The 17,171-nt window shown below is 49.1% G+C and overlaps 1 protein-coding gene across 1 annotated transcript in view; it reads left to right on the top strand.

The window, feature by feature from the left end:
• LOC106581126 (cell adhesion molecule DSCAM) overlaps positions 1-17,171 on the top strand; it is a 133,259-nt gene that overhangs the window by 18,820 nt on the left and 97,268 nt on the right. The window lies entirely within an intron of this gene.

Below are 17,171 nucleotides of genomic sequence, written 5' to 3' on the forward strand. Positions count from 1 at the left end.
CTCTTCAAATCAGCTATTGGATTACAAGTTCAGAAGATTACAAGATTTGTTTACACAGACAGTGCTATGGATCCAAAGGTTTCTACATGTGAAACCTTCCCTGGTTTGCTCTTTGTACTTGGGCCACTGTTCTGTCTCTCTGTGACTTACCTGATTGTGGTCTTAGTCAGCCATTACTGGAGCTCCATGGAATCCTGTCCTACAACAGTAATAGCAAGGCTAATGTCTGTCTGTCATTTTGACCCACCCCCGACCCCCTCGATTGGAATCATTCATTGCACAGGTTGATATTGTACATTAAACGTTCGATTGATGCCCACCCTCTGGGCAATTTTGCTTTATATGGTGCATTTAGAAAAAATATAGACAAGCACGCACCTCAAGCTATTTGACAGAGGGCGAATTGTGGGACATGTTTTAGTAACATTTTAAATGTGTCTGCTCAAGCACAAAGATCCCTTCTGTGATCCATGTCTGTGCGTACTGGTTGCTAGTCGAGGGCATTACTGTTTCTGCTGCTGTAAGGAGATATTATATGATCTATAATGACTGCACATGAGTTTTGCAGATTCAGACGAGTGAAAAAGATGCTAGCCTCTGTGAAACCTAGAAGTTATCACTTTTTACTGTGTCACATTCATAGCCTTGAAAAGTAGAGTAGCATGGGAAGTAGAATTTTGACTTCTCTCGTTTAAATGATGTGCTTAACTATATAACATAGGGCAGATGTGTAATAGCTAGTGTTTTTTTAAATGAATTTAGGTCATGCAGTATTGTAGTCCTATGGAACCTTTATTTTAATTTGTTCAACTTTTACTGCACAACAGCCAGGGTATTGTAAAGGTGAATAATGTGTAGGAGCAGTGATGTATTTTATCATCACCCAGTTCTTAGGAGTGCTTTTACATGCATTACAAACAATCTAGATGGGATTGTCCCTGTTTATTCCACACGAGGCCTGTCAGAAGCATCAGCAGCATGGTCAGAATCAGTGCTCTTTCCCTGCTAAATAATTTATGATGTTCTGATGCATGAGCAAATGCACCTTACACTGTTATGGAGAGGGTATGTTTACGGCGTGAGCAGGGGTTACAATGGGCATTAAAAGGTGTGTGTTTTATTTCTTTACCAGGGGTTTGATCTCAGGTTGTGTATGTGTGTCAGTGGTGTGCGTACTGGGAGCGGAGTCAGGTGCAGGAGAGCAGAGAGTTGTGAACAGGCGCACACTTAATTTAGGCAGGAGAAACCAACAGACGGACGCCATTGCGTCGAAATGCACAAATAGTCGCAATAATTATGTTCAAACAAATAAACATACCTCGTGATAAAACGCGTAATAAACGAACACCAGTCTAGCGCATCAAAATTGACACGTAACACAAAACAATTTCACACAAAGACATGAGGGGGAACAGAGGAATAAATACATGTAGTGTGATTGGGGAATGAAAACCAGGTGTCCAGGGAACAAGACAAAAGAAATGGATAAATTAAAAATGGAGCGTCGATGGCTAGAAAGCCGGCGACGTCGACCGCCGAACGCCGCCCGAACAAGGAGAGGAGCCGACTTCGGCGGAAGTCGTGACAGTACCCCCCCCCCCTTGACGCGCGACTCCAGCGGCTCGTCGACACCGGCCTCGGGGACGACCCGGAGGGCGAGGCGCAGGGCGATCCGGCCGGCGACGGTGAAACTCCCGCAGCATTTCAGGGTCCAACACATCCGCCACCGGAACCCAGCACCTCTCCTCCGGACCGTACCCCTCCCACTCCACGAGGTAATGAAGGCCCCTCGTCCGACACCTCGAATCCAGGATGGAACGGATGGAGTACGGCGGCGCCCCCTCGATGTTCAGAGGGGGCGGAGGAACCTCCCGCACCTCAGATTCCTGGAGCGGACCAACCACCACCGGCCTGAGGAGAGACACATGGAACGAGGGGTTAATATGGTAATCGGGGGAAGCTGTAATCTGTAACATACCTCGTTCACTCTCCTCAGGACATTAAATGGCCCCACAAACCGTGGGCCCAGCTTCCAGCAGGGCAGGCGGAGGGGCAGGTTTCGGGTCGAGAGCCAGACCCGGTACCGGGGCCTCACTGCGGTGACGGTCCGCACTGGTCTTTTGGCGCAGCGCGGCCTGCTGGAGGTGACCATGGGCGGCTTCCCATGTGTCCTCCGCGCGCCTGAACCAATCATCCACCGCAGGAGCCTCGGTCTGACTCTGATGCCACGTGCCAGAACCGGCTGGTACCCCAATACACACTGAAAGGGGGAGAGGTTAGTGGAGGAGTGGCGGAGCGAGTTCTGCGCCATCTCTGCCCAGGGCATGAACGCCGCCCACTCCCCCGGCCGGTCCTGGCAATAGGACCGCAGAAACCTGCCCACATCCTGGTTCACTCTTTCCACCTGCCAATTACTCTCGGGGTGGAAACCTGAGGTAAGGCTGATCGAGACCCCCAGACGTTCCATGAACGCCCTCCAGACTCTCGAAGTGAACTGGAGACCTCGATCAGACACTATATCCTCAGGCACCCTGTAGTGCCGGAAGACGTGTAAACAGGGCCTCCGCAGTTTGTAGGGCCATAGGGAGACCAGGCAGAGGGAGTAGATGACAGGACTTAGAGAAACGATCCACAACGACCAGGATCGTGGTGTTTCCCTGTGAGGGAGGAAGATCCGTCAGAAAATCCACCGACAGGTGTGACCAAGGCCGTTGTGGAACAGTTAAGGGATGTAGCTTACCTCTGGGCAGGTGTCTAGGAGCCTTACACTGGACGCACACCGAGTAGGAGGAAACATAAACCCTTACGTCCCTAGCCAAGGTGGGCCACCAGTACTTCCCAGTCAGACAGCGCACCGTCCGACCGATCCCCGGATGACCAGAGGAGGGTGATGTGTGGGCCCAATAGATCAACTGGTCACGGACAGCAGACGTACTGATGCCCGACGGGACACTGGAGTGGAGCGGGCTCTGTACATAACGCCTGCTCAATGTCCGCATCCAGCTCCCACATGACCGGCGCTACCAGGCAGGAGGCCGGGAGAATGGGAGTCTGATCCATGGGCCGCTCCTCTGTGTCATATAGCCGGGACAGTGCGTCTGCCTTCACATTCTGGGATCCTGTTCTGTAGGACAGGGTAAACACAAAATGGGTAAAGAACATGGCCCACCTTGCCTGATGAGAATTCAGTCTCCTCGCTGCCTGGATGTACTCCAGGTTGCGGTGGTCAGTCCAGATGAGGAAAGGGTGTTTAGCCCCCTCAAGCCAATGTCTCCACGCCTTCAAAGCCTTAACCACAGCCAACAGCTCCCGGTCCCCCACATCATAGTTCTGCTCCGCCGGGCTGAGCTTCTTTGAGAAGAAAGCACAGGGGCGGAGCTTCGGTGGCGTGCCCGAGCGCTGAGAGAGCACGGCTCCTATCCCAGCCTCGGACGCGTCAACCTCCACTATGAAAGCCAAAGAGGGATTCGGATGGGCCAGCACGGGAGCTGAGGTAAACAGAGTTCTTAGGTGCCCAAAAGCCCTGTCTGCCTCAACCGACCACTGCAGATGTACAGGACCCCCCTTCAGCAGTGAGGTAATGGGAGCAGCCACCTGGCCAAAACCCCGGATAAATCTCCGGTAGTAATTGGCAAACCCTAAAAATCGCTGCACCTCCTTTACCGTGGTGGGAGTTGGCCAATTATGCACGGCTGCAATGCGGTCACTCTCCATTTCAACCCCTGATGTGGAAATGCGATACCCTAGGAAGGAGACGGCCTGCTGAAAGAACAGGCATTTCTCAGCCTTGACGTACAGGTCATGCTCCAACAGTTGTCCAAGTACCTGGCGCACCAAGGACACATGTTCGGCGCATGTCTAACGGAGTATATCAGAATGTCATCGATATACACCACTACACCCTGCCCGTGCAGGTCCCTGAAAATCTCCTCTATAAAGGATTGGAAGACTGATGGAGCATTCATCAACCCGTACGGCATGACGAGGTACTCATAATGCCCTGAGGTGGTACTAAACGCCGTCTTCCACTCGTCTCCCTCCCGGATACGGAGGGAGACCAGGTTGTACGCACTCCTGAGATCCAGTTTAGTGAAGAAGCGCGCCCCGTGCATTGACTCAATCGCCGTGGCGATAAGAGGTAGCGGGTAACTGTACCTCATCGTGATTTGATTGAGACCTCGATAGTCAATGTACGGGCGCAGACCTCCATCCTTCTTCACAAAAAAGAAACTCGAGGAGGCGGGTGAAGTGGAGGACCGAATGTACCCCTGATGCAGGGATTCGGAGACATATGTCTCCATAGCCGCCGTCTCCGCTTGCGACAGGGGATACACGTGACTCCTGGGAAGTGTAGCGTCTACCAGGAGATTTATCGCACAATCCCCCCGTCAATGGGGCGGTAATTAAGTCGCCTTCTTTTTACAGAAGGCGAGAGCCAAATCAGCATATTCTGGGGGTGTAACGCCCTGGCCATAGAGAGGGGTTTTTGTTCTTTATTTTGGTTAGGCCAGGGTGTTACATTGGGTGGGCGTTCTATGTTCCTTTTTCTATGTTTTGGTATTTCTTTGTTTTGGGCCGTGTGTGTGGCTCCCAATCAGGCACAGCTGAAGCTCGTTGCTGCTGATTGGGAGTCACACATAAGGAGCATGTTTTTCCTTTGGGTTTTGTGGGTAATTGTTTCTGTTTAGAGTATTTTCCTAACAGGACTGTTTGCTGTCGTTTTTGTTCATGTTGTAGTGTTCTCTTGTTTATTTGAATTAAAATTCTAATGATGAACACATCCTCTGCTGCACCTTGGTTCCCTCTTCCAGACAGCCGTTACAGAATTACCCACCAACAACGGACCAAGCAGCAGAGGAAGGAGCAGCACAAGGAGAGGCACCAGGAGAGAAGCTATCTGGAGTCATGGACTTGGGAGGAAATCCTGGACGGGAAAGGACCATGGGCTCAAGCTGGGGATTATCGCCGCCCGCAGTGGGAGATCGAGGCGGCGAGAGCTGAGAGGCGCTGGTATGAGGAAAGGGAGCGCAACGGACACGGGAGGCAGCCCCACAATTTTTTTTTGGGGGGGCACACGGGGAGATTGGCGGAGTCAGGTGGTAGACCTAAGCCAACTCCCCGTGCTTACTGGAAGCAGCGTGGTACTGGTAAGACACCGTGTTATGCTGTGGAGCGCACGGTGTCCCCAGTGCGCGTTCAAAGCCCGGTGCGCTACATACCAGCCCCCCGCAAGTGCCAATCGAGTGCAGGCATCGAGCCAGGGCGGATGGTGCCAGCTCAGCGCGTCTGGTCTCCAGTGCGCCTCCTCGGTCCAGGTTATCCTGCGCCGGCGTTGCGCACCACATCTCCAGAGCGCTGGGAGGGTCCAGTTCGCCCAATGCCTGCTTTCCGCCCGTGCCGGGCCAAAGTGGGCATTCAGCCTGGAGTATGGGTAAAGAGTGTCCGTACCAGAACTCCAGTGCTCCCCCACAGCCCGGTTTATCCTGTGCCTCCTCCTCGGACCAGGCCTCCAGTGGGTCTCCCCATCCTGGTCCATCCTGTGCCACCTCCCAGGACCAGGCCTCCAGTGGGTCTCACCTGTCCAGAGCTGCCCGCCAGTCAACAGTCGTCAGAGCTGCCCGCCAGTCAACAGTCGTCAGAGCTGCCCGCCAGTCAACAGTCGTCAGAGCTGCCCGCATGTCAACAGTCGCCAGAGAGGTCAGACTGCGCTGAACTGCCGGAGTGGCCAGACTGCGCTGAACTGCCGGAGTGCCCAGACTGCGCTGAACTGCCGGAGTGGCCAGACTGCCCTGAACTGCCGGAGTGGCCAGACTGCCCTGAACTGCCAGAGTGGCCAGACTGCCCTGAACTGCCAGAGTGGCCAGACTGCCCTGAACTGCCAGAGTGGCCAGACTGCCCTGAACTGCCAGAGTGGCCAGGGACGCCCGCCAGCCCGGTGAGTCCTGTGCCTACGCCTAGGGCCAGGCCTCTGTCATGTCTCCCCAGCCTGGTGAGTCCTGTGCCTGTGCCCAGGGCCAGGCATCCATCATGTCTCCCCAGCCTGGTGAATCCTGGGTCAGTGCCGTCGGAGCCGCCAGGGACGCCCGCCAGCCGGGCGCAGCCAGGGTCGCCCGCCAGCCGGGCGCAGCCAGGGTCGCCCGCCAGCCGGGCGCAGCCAGGGTCGCCCGCCAGCCGGGCGCAACCATCGCCGCCCGCCAGCCGGGCGCAACCAGGGTCGCCCGCCAGCTGGGCGCAACCATCGCCGCCCGCCAGCCGGGCGCAACCAGGGTCGCCCGCCAGCCGGGCGCAACCATCGCCGCCCGCCAGCCGGGCGCAACCATCGCCGCCCGCCAGCCGGGCACAACCAGGGTCGCCCGCCAGCCGGGCGCAACCATCGCCGCCCGCCAGCCGGGCGCAACCAGGGTCGCCCGCCAGCTGGGCGCAACCATCGCCGGTCGCCAGCCGGGCGCAACCAGGGTCGCCCGCCAGCCGGGCGCAGCCATCGCCGCCTGCCAGCCGGGCGCAGTCAGCGTCGCCCACCAGACCTTCGGCGCGGCCAGGTGCGCCACATAAGAGGGCGACGTCAAGGGTGGAGCAGAGGCCACGTCCCGCACCTGAGCCGCCGCCGTAAGAAGGCCCACCCGGACCCTCCCCTTCAGAGTCAGGTTTTGCGGCCGGAGTCCGCACCTTTGGGGGGGGGGGGTACTGTAACGCCCTGGCCATAGAGAGGGGTTTTTTGTTCTTTATTTTGGTTAGTCCAGGGTGTTACATTGGGTGGGCGTTCTATGTTCCTTTTTCTATGTTTTGGTATTTCTTTGTTTTGGGCCGTGTGTGTGGCTCCCAATCAGGCACAGCTGAAGCTCGTTGCTGCTGATTGGGAGTCACACATAAGGAGCATGTTTTTCCTTTGGGTTTTGTGGGTAATTGTTTCTGTTTAGAGTATTTTCCTAACAGGACTGTTTGCTGTCGTTTTTGTTCATTTTGTAGTGTTCTCTTGTTTATTTGAATTAAAATTCTAATGATGAACACATCCTCTGCTGCACCTTCCAGACAGCCGTTACAGGCTCCCAATCAGGCACAGCTGAAGTTCGTTGTTGCTGATTGGGAGTCACACATAAGGAGCATGTTTTTCCTTTGGGTTTTGTGGGTAATTGTTTCTGTTCAGTGTGTTACCTGTCAGTACTGTTTGGCTGTCGGTTTTCCTGTTTTTTTGTATAGTGTTCTTTCGTCAATTAAACGTCTATGATGAACACTAACTCCGCTGCACCTTGGTCTACTCTCTCTTCAGACAGCCGTTACAGGGGGGATGCGCACGGTGGAGACCTGGTCTGGACTTTCCACCGTGGTAGCACCAACGGAAACCCGTACACACCTCCTTGAGCACTCTCGCGACCACCCCGTGAGAGCCCTCTGTTGCCAGGAAATGATGGGGTTATGATGAGCCAACCAGGGAAGGCCTAGTACCACGGGAAATGCAGGAGAGTCAATGAGGAAGAGACTGATTCTCTCCTCGTGACCACCCTGCGTCTCCATGGCCAGGGAGATGGTTGCTTCCCTGATTAGCCCGGACCCTAATGGTCGACTATCCAGAGTGTGTCCCGGGAAAGGTCTACCCACAGGAATAATGGGGATCCCTAAACTAAGGGAGAACGCTCTGTTAATAAAATTCCCAGCTGCGCCTGAATCGACGAGCACCTTATGCTGGGAATGCAGGGAAAACTCAGGAAAACAAACAGGTACAAACAGGTGGACAACAGAGAAGTCTGGATGAGAGTGGTGCAGACTCACCTGGGGTGACGCCAGAGTGCCCTGCCTGCTGCCTCGACTCCCAGAGGGACCAACCCGGCACCGACCGGCAGTGTGCCCTCTGCGGCCACAGATGGTGCACGTGAAGTCCCCTCCTCCAGCCTCCCTACGCGCAGCCCCTCCCAGCTCCATGGGCACCGGAGCAGAGTTGCTGGAAGATGGAACCGACAGAGCCCCCTCTGGACGTCTGCGGGTGACCAGCAGGTTATCCAACCGGATGGACAGATCCACCAGTTGGTCAAAAGTGATGGTGGCATCTCTGCAGGCCAACTCCTGTCGGACGTCCTCGCGCAGGCTGCATCGGTAGTGGTCGATGAGGGCCGTCATTCCACATACGGCGTTTGCCCACTCCAGAGCTCTCCCCGAGAGGCATGAGACGAGGGCGGACACTCTCTCCCTTCACGAGGCAGCTGGGTGAACGGTGGCCAGGTATAGGTCCAGTTGTAAGAGGAACCCCTGGCACTGTGCTGCTGTCCCATCATACTCCCTGGGAAGGGAGAGACGCATCCCACTGGAACTGGATCCGGACGGGACGGGTAGAGGTAACCCCGGTTGCGCTGGTCTCTCCCAGCGGTCCATGGTCTGGACAGCGCGATCCATCATGGCACCGAGATGATGTAGCATTGCCGAGTGTTCCTGGAAGTGCTCCTCGACTCCTCTGACCGGGGTACCTGCTCCTGCTGACTCCATGGTTGGTGTGAAATTCTGTCAATGGTGTGCGTACTGGGAGCGGAGTCAGGTGCAGGAGAGCAGAGAGTTGTGAACAGGCGCACACTTTATTTAGGCAGGAGAAACCAACAGATGGACACCAATGCGTCGAAACCGCCAAAAGTGCAAAAAGCGCAAATAGTCACAATAATTATGTTCAAACAAATAAACATACCTTGTGATAAAACACGGAATAAACATGGAATAAACGAACACCAGTCTAGCGTGTCACAATTAACACGTAACACAAAACAATTTCACACAAAGACATGAGAGGGAACAGAGGAATAAATACATGTAGTGTGATTGGGAATGTAAACCAGGTTTGCAGGGAACAAGACAAAACAAATGGATAAATGAAAAATGGAGCGTCGATGGCTAGAAAGCCGGCGAAGTCGACCTGCGGAACGCCGCCCGAACAAGGAGAGGAGCCAACTTCAGCGGAAGTCGTGACAATGTGTATATATTTGTATATATGTTAGCATAAGGTTATCAACCAGGCCTGGAAACAAAGCAGATTGACCCAACCTATTCTTCTCTGAGGGTTGCCAACCCCGCACTCTACATTTTTAATGAAAGAAGACATGGTCTCAGTTGACACAAAATAAAGCTATCCAACTGCTGTGCTAAATAATTAATCTAAGGTTTTTGACTGGTACTGTATGTATTTTATGGATTCATGTTTCATATAATCCATTTAAAGTAGACACCTTAGAATGAAGTGTTATCCTATTTATCTTAAAAATCATATTTTAATATGTACAAGCGACGGTTTGCATTGCGTCTCATCTGAAGCCTTTGAATTTCCAGTGATTCATGTCAGGGGAAAGGATATGTATAATTACAGACTAGGGCTGGTTTTAATTAATCAACTGTGATTGAAAAGTTAATTACAATATGAATTACCTCTTAAAATAAGGACTGCTTAGTAGTCATTTGAAGTGGCCCTGTTTTCAGTCTGAATGAGCACCACAACTCACAAGCCCTAATGTTGCCACTAACTTACCATTAACCTGTCATGCATTTTAAAATGTACCTCACTGTGCAGCTTTTCAAATTCACGGCAGCCGCTCGGCTCCACTCTGCTTTTGATAAACAATTGACAGAGCTAATAGGGAGATGAAAGAGAAAAAAACAGAGGAGTGGAGCTTGCAGCGCGGCTGCCTTTTATATGGGACGCCTAATGCATCTCCAGCTTTTTTATGTGTGTGTATCAAGTGGTGGGGTTGTTGAATATGGGATGGGCTGCATGGCACATCTTTTTGTCTTCCGCATCTGCTTTGCCTTTGTCTCTCACCTTTCACATGTGATTCAATTTAATGAGGGGGCCTTTATGAGAGAAAGGCTTATCAAAACTAGCTCTCTAAGGGATGCATACAACATGTGGGCATACAGGTTTGTATTCCAGTCCTATGGTTATACAATAACTTATTCTTCCTCTTTTCTCTCTCACACTCTTCCTCTTTGTTTTGCTGGATGTAGTAGAGGTGGGGTTTGCTGCACAGTGAACCTGTCTCATTCAGAGCACGTCTCTGTATGGCCCTGCATTGGTCCTCTGGGTTTCAGTCTCCTTCAATGATGCTACACTCTGCACCTACTAGGAAACTTGTATTCATCCATGTGAGGTGGGACTTTGTCTTGAGCGAATGGCATACTGTGTATACAGTATCTTACACATGTAGTTTGCTGGCGTTCGCAAACAGTTGCACATATTTAAATGTTCATTTAAGTGTCAGGATGTTTCCATAGTGCTGCTGCATTTGACCGTTTTGCACCAAGTTTGTAGCCTGGAATATCCCATTGCCCCAGACAGACAGACCAACAGATAGGTACGAGGCCTGTGTATGAGCATGACGGCCAGTGTCTGTCTACTGTTGCTGGGAGGAAAAGTAGAGGCTGGTCCTCTGATGCCTGGAGATAGTGCTTTCTCATTAGAACAAACACACGTGCCTTTCATCTTTTCAAGCTGAAGATTAAGCTGGAGATGGTGCAAGGAAAGCTTTTCTCAAGCATTAAGGCACAGGCTTACTGCAATGCTGGAGGGGAAGGATGACTGTAAGCCTCTCCCTCCTCCTCTCTCCTTTCTTTCTCCCTTTCCTTCTCTCTCCTCTTGTTCTCCCTCTTCTCCTCTCTTTTCCCCTCTCCTTGCTCCTCTCTCTTTCTCCCTCTCATTCTTTCTCCATCTCCTTCTCTATCCCCTCTTTCTCCCTGTCCTCTCTTCTCTCTCTTTCTCCCTCTCCTTCTCTCGTCTGTCTTCCTCCCTCTCCTTCTCTCTACTCTCTCCTCCTCTCTCGCCTTCTCATCACCTCTTTCCCTTCCTCACTTATAAGGAATGTTGTTGAAAGGCATTTGTTATTACATGTATTGGTGAATGCATTGTATACTGAGCAGCTTTCCTATTTCTTAATGTTGGTACAATACCATAATGGTTTTAAATGCAGTCATATGTACTGTATAATATTCTGGATTTGACCTTCTATAAGGGTCGTAGTGGCCAGAGAAAAGGGCCTTACGATTCTACTGATGCAGTCATAAAGTCTCTATCCTGGATGATCAGTGAGTCTTCTTCCTGTTCATCATTTACTGGCCTTGACTGCCAGCCTGCCATCCTCCATTGCGTAACACTTGGCAGAAGGCCCGAGTCAATTTCCTGCTGGCTGCAAAACACTGTTTTCTATTTGGTTTATGCAAATGTACATCTAATGTTCTGAGCATTACCAGAGCCCCTGGAAACATTTTTCAGTCACATTTATGTGGGCTGCTTCGCAACTGTGTATTTTACACTAACTGTTTAAATGCCACGGCAATCTCTCATCCTGCTCCTGATGCCACTCACCCTCATTCAAGGTACTTGAGTAGTGCTAATCAAAGCTTATCAAGAGGTTTGCCTGCTAATAGCATTAGTGTCTTAACCAGCCAATCTCCATAATGTCTGGGATGGCCTTACAGGAGCTAGAGTAGGGAAGGAAGGAAGCTATCATCACACAGCAGGGATTTATCTAGTCAGCTTCATGACACCTCCCTATTTTTCGCTGGGATTGACAGAGGGCACCTACAGGCAGGCAGAGACAGGACAGTTAAACTACCCCGGAACCAACCCAAAGTCAGGCCAACCTTGAAAAGAGGGCAGAAAGAAGCTCTTACTGGTTCTGTTGGTGTGCCGAGGGGGAAGAAGACAATGGAGAGGAGAGTGGGCGAGGCTGAAGCTTTCCTTGGTAAACATAGGCGTCCACACTGCATTGCATGGGCCGCATTGTTATCTCTCTCTCTCTCTTTCTCAGAAAGAGGGAGAGCGTGATCTCTATCTAACCACAGAACGATTACGAGGCATCCCTGGGCTAGTGTGTGTGTGTGTGTGTGTGTGTGTGTGTGTGTGTGTGTGTGTGTGTGTGTGTGTGTGTGTGTGTGTGTGTGTGTGTGTGTGTGTGTGTGTGTGTGTGTGTGTGTGTGTGTGTGTGTGTGTGTGTGTGTGTGCATGCCTGCGTGTGCTATTCCTCCCACCCTGCAGTAAAGCCTTATGAAACAACACAGCACATAATTTTACTCCTGCTCCACCCAGAGCAGCAACAACTGAAATGCTGACCCTCATCTTTCGCTAGATCCCAGTTCATAGTCTACTCATGCACAGCTGCTAGAAAGCTTGGGGAGATGGGGTATTGGGAGTGTGTGCACGTCTGTGAGTGTGTGCGTGTGTGGAGAAGGATACAATCCAGAACTATCAATACTTGTGTGCATTAATCACGCGGCTGCCACAGAGAATTATGGGAACATGAGCTGAAGGATGCATTTGTGCATTTGCAGCATGAATGCTGTTTGAAGGGGAGTTTGTGGAATTGGGGTGTGGGGAGAATGGACCCTTTTCTATGTGAGTAGAGTGAGCAGAGGAGATGGTCTGGGGTGGCTTGTTGATCTAAATGTACATCAACACAGTGATATTTTTGTTATATGGCCATATAAACTCTTGAGAACCACACTGCTGGGTTTTCATTTTATGTTAAAAACATATTGTTCACACAACTCAGCCCTCAATATGAACCATAGAAGACATTTTGTTCTTCTATTTTATTCATATGTCAAGACGGCTTGTTGGAGTAAACGAGTAACCAACTGTCTTTGCTATTGCTGTCTGATATTTGAAGTCCTCAGCTTTTCTGTGATGTGGGACAGAGGGAGGGAGGCAGTATTGGGGTCAATTCAAATTGAAGTCGGTCAATTCAGAAATTAAGCTACATTTCCAATTCAATAATTGATAAAAGGGCAACTATTTTCATGACTTCTGAATAAACTGGACAGGAGAAGCTACTAATTTCAGTTGTAACATTTTTTAAATAAAAAATTCAGATCACTTCCTGAATTCAGTGACTTCAATTTGAAGTGACACCAACCATGGAGGGAGGGATAGAATTGTTTGTGTATTTTTACATTGTACAACATGATTAAAACATAAATTGTATGAGGTGCACTCACCTCTTTTAGTAGGGATGTACAGTATAAATTAAGTAGTCAGGGTATTACTGCAGTATTACAATAGTATAGCAATTTTCTATTGAGGAGGTCGAGCACCAGATTTCCTGCTGATACATTACTGTAGTATTACCGCAGTATTATAGCAATTTTCTATTGAGGAGGCCGAGCACCAGATTTCCTGCTGATACATTACTGTAGTATTACTGCAGTATTATAGCAATTTTCTATTGAGGAGGCCGAGCACCAGATTTCCTGCTGATACAGTGCCTGCCTGTTACCCAGCCTAGCAGAGCTATAGAAAACAATAACTGTTGATCACAGTTATAGCTCTGAGCAGGCGTTCTTACATCACAGTCAGAGCTCTGAGCAGGCGTTCTTACATCACAGTCAGAGCTCTGAGCAGGCGTTCTTACATCACAGTCAGAGCTCTGAGCAGGTGTTCTTACATCACAGTCAGAGCTCTGAGCAGGCGTTCTTACATCACAGTCAGAGCTCTGAGCAGGTGTTCTTACATCACAGTCAGAGCTCTGAGCAGGCGTTCTTACATCACAGTCAGAGCTTTGAGCAGGTGTTCTTACATCACAGTCAGAGCTCTGAGCAGGCGTTCTTACATCACAGTTAGAGCTCTGAGCAGGCGTTCTTACATCACAGTCAGAGCTCTGAGCAGGCGTTCTTACATCACAGTCAGAGCTCTGAGCAGGTGTTCTTACATCACAGTCAGAGCTCTGAGCAGGTGTTCTTACATCACAGTCAGAGCTCTGAGCAGGCGTTCTTACATCACAGTCAGAGCTCTGAGCAGCCGTTCTTACATCACAGTTAGAGCTCTGAGCAGGCGTTCTTACATCACAGTTTACTGATAAATAAGAGCAATATGGCAGCCATTAGGCCACTTAGGATGAAAATGATTAGGTGGTGATCTGTGGAGCGATGGGTACTAAGTATGGTTTAATCTTTAATAAGCAGTGATGGGTTTATTGTATATTGCAGTTTGGTATCAGTCGTCAGAACTGGAATGGGCCTTTCCAGTGCTTATGGATTATTACACTGCTGTACTACTGGACTGGACCCAGGCCAGCCTACATCATGGCAACTGGCCAAGAAACAGATTAGTAATAAGCACGGCGTGAGATAATTACGGGCAAAACAACCAATTAATTTCTGTTTATAAACCACTCCGAGATTTGGGGTTGTGTTTACCCATGGTGCAGTGGGGCAGGCGTCCCCTGGTCGGGGTGTGTTGGTGGCAGGTGGCGAGGGTTGTGGTTGGCGTCTGTCATATGGTCTGGAACACAGGATAAACACAGAGAAGAGAGGCCAATTGATGTTCAATCAACCTCCCAGAATGCAACAGTGTCTGATCCCATCTTAAAAGCCTTGAAAAAGGCACTTAAAGAAACTAAAGCACCCACTGACTGACCAATGGGATTTTATTTTCTCTCCTTCATCCTTTCAATCTGAGATGAATGCATCTTCCTCTCAGGGTGGTCAATCTAGAAAAATACAGTAAATCGCATTTAGTCCATTAAACTTTCACACTAAAGCCATGAGCTGTTCTGCACATACTTGGAGCATTAACCATGATTGGAAATAGTCAAGACATTGAAGACACTGAAGTAAACTAATCAAGTGGAGTGAAACTGCTTCTTGTGCGACAAAGAACTCATCTCAGACAACAAATGGCATTGCAGTTTTGGTGTTGTTAGTGGATATCATAATTGTATTCAAACAAAGCTGAGCTTGAATCATGCAATTTAAAAAAATATTTCATACAAATCTGTTATTAGTGTTATTATGCAGTGTGTCTACAGTGGTCCAGCGCTCCTCACCACTGCTCCCAGACAGTATTATCATTTTAAGGTGACCTTCCATCTCTGTTTTGATGGATGAAACATCAACATTAATTGGCCCCTTTTCTACAGCCCTATATGGCCAACTCCTTCTTCTTCTTCCCCCGCTCCCTTCTTCCTTAACACTAACCCTAGGAACATGGACAAAGAGCACCAGTGGCATGTCTTTGACCACTCCTTCCCCCTTCAGCATACACTACAGTATGTCTCCCTTGAATGTGAGTATCAGACCTGCGGTGTGTGGTGGGTTTGTGTGCATTGTTATCTATCCATCCATCCATCCATCCAGGACGGACGGACCGTCAGACAGTTTCTTAGGAGAGAATAGCAATTAGTGTTAGCATGGTGATATGGTTTAGGGTGTTGGGTAGCATGGTAGGGTCTAGGGGTTGGTCTAGGATATGTCGTTTGAGTGTTTCTGGTGGCAGCAGGGTGGAGGTGTAGCTCTCTCCTGGCTCTCACTATGATGCTTATGGTCTAGAACAGGGGTGGCCTGGATAGCTAACTGGGTGTGCAGGATTTTGTTCCAGCCATGTACTAATGTAACAAACCTGATTCAGCATACCTGAAATAACAAAAGTGAGGCTCATAAAATAGGGATGCGATTTATTTTGAGATGCACAGACGTCTGCCTTGGGCTTAGTAGGTGCACTCTTGACATTTTCCATTTTGTGCATACCGCAGTGAAAGGGAAAGCAATTATCTGTCCCTGTCTTCCTTTGGTATTATGGAGCCTTTCATAGTGTTGTTGACTGTGACGTCACAAGGTGGCGGCTGTGGAGACTGACCTTTTGACAGACGCAGCCTGCAATCTTCACATCCGTGTAGGAGTTCAGCCAGCCAATCAGAGCAGCTCCTGCTGCTGCACAGTCTTATCACCTGCATACAGCTGCTGCTGCCCCTCTGATGGAGCAAGGAGGAGAGGGAGGGAGCGAGGGAAGGAGGGAGGGAGGGAAGAAGCAAGAGTGAGAGGGAGAGATGTTTTTGCGGTCGAAGAGGATGATTTCTGCTGCATGTACCAGGACATATCCATGTATTTTAAAGCACTACGTTCACATTTCATTTTCAGGGTTTGATATAGCTGTTGTGCTTAAACATATTTGAAGAACAGTTTTTTTTAATGCTGTTTGAAAAATGTTCAGTGCCTCAATCATTGTAATTAAGTATGACGGTAGAAAAAATGTTAAATAGGGTTTTAGAGCAAAAGCATGCTTTGTAGCCTTAGTGAAATGAAATAAATAAAAAAGCTACATCTGAATTGATTTTCCTGTTAAGTTCTGCTGTACTTGTTACCATGGAAACCTGGTCATGTTCCCCTGGCCTCCTAGGGCAAGTGTAATTGTTGTCTGTTTCTCAAAGCAAAATTCTCCAGCTCTCTCAAATGGTTCATCTACCAATCAAATTTAAAAAAAAACATTCTCAAGGATATATTCCTTCTGGGGTCTCTACAATTGGAGCTTTATGAACCTGCCTGTGTAGCATTTAGCAATCTCTGACCACAATCATAAAAAGATAGTGTACTATGTTTACCTTTTCTGGCAATAAAGTAATGCCTTCTCTTCTCCCATTCTATTTGATTATACATTATTGCCTACTGCAAAGGACTGTTGCATTTGTAATGTAAATAGCTGCTTGTAGGGATGTACAGTAACTGCCATTGCCAAGCCTCTCTCATACTGTTTTTACAGGATTTCTATTTCCTACCCAAATGAGAAAGGAGAGAGAGCTCTTGTTTTCTTACAGGAATAATTAACTGAAATTGGGGCGGTGTCGCATGCTCACTCAGCAAAAAGGCCTGGGAGGGTTCTCAACTTTTCGGCTTTGAATCAAAGGGGACTTTGGGGTCACCAGTTTCCTCAGTATTTCAAGTCAGATATTGTCCTGTCACTGTGTTGGACCTATCCCAACTTTCTCTTCCAGATCAATAGTAATTAATAGTCCTCCCTAGAGGGATACTGACTGAAGTATCCATGTACTGTATGGTAAACAGTCAGACACCTCTGTAGAAGAGAGGTTTAGAATAGCTTGCATTTGATACTAGGCACAGTGGTCATATGTTACTTCCTAGCCCTTTTTCTGTTTTGATAAAGAAATTCTGTACAGTATAAAAGCAAGGGTCTGGTCTTAACTGGACACCTGGTGTTTACCTGCAAACCATCAATCAAAGTCCCCATGGCCTAAATCATATTTTTGACAAATGTACATTTATTGAGAGATTGAGAGAAAGACTTGCCTAATATTTTTTGAAATCTCATGTTTATTTTATTGTTATTGTTATTTTATATGACAAATTATTATATAGAAAGCCTGTTATTATTCTTAAATTTATTTTATTTTTCAGTAAGCATTGTCTTTGCTGTGTGC

Source organism: Salmo salar, chromosome 20 (assembly GCF_965601325.2).
Source record: "Salmo salar chromosome 20, fSalSal1, whole genome shotgun sequence".
NCBI classification, from domain to species: Eukaryota; Metazoa; Chordata; class Actinopteri; order Salmoniformes; family Salmonidae; genus Salmo; species Salmo salar.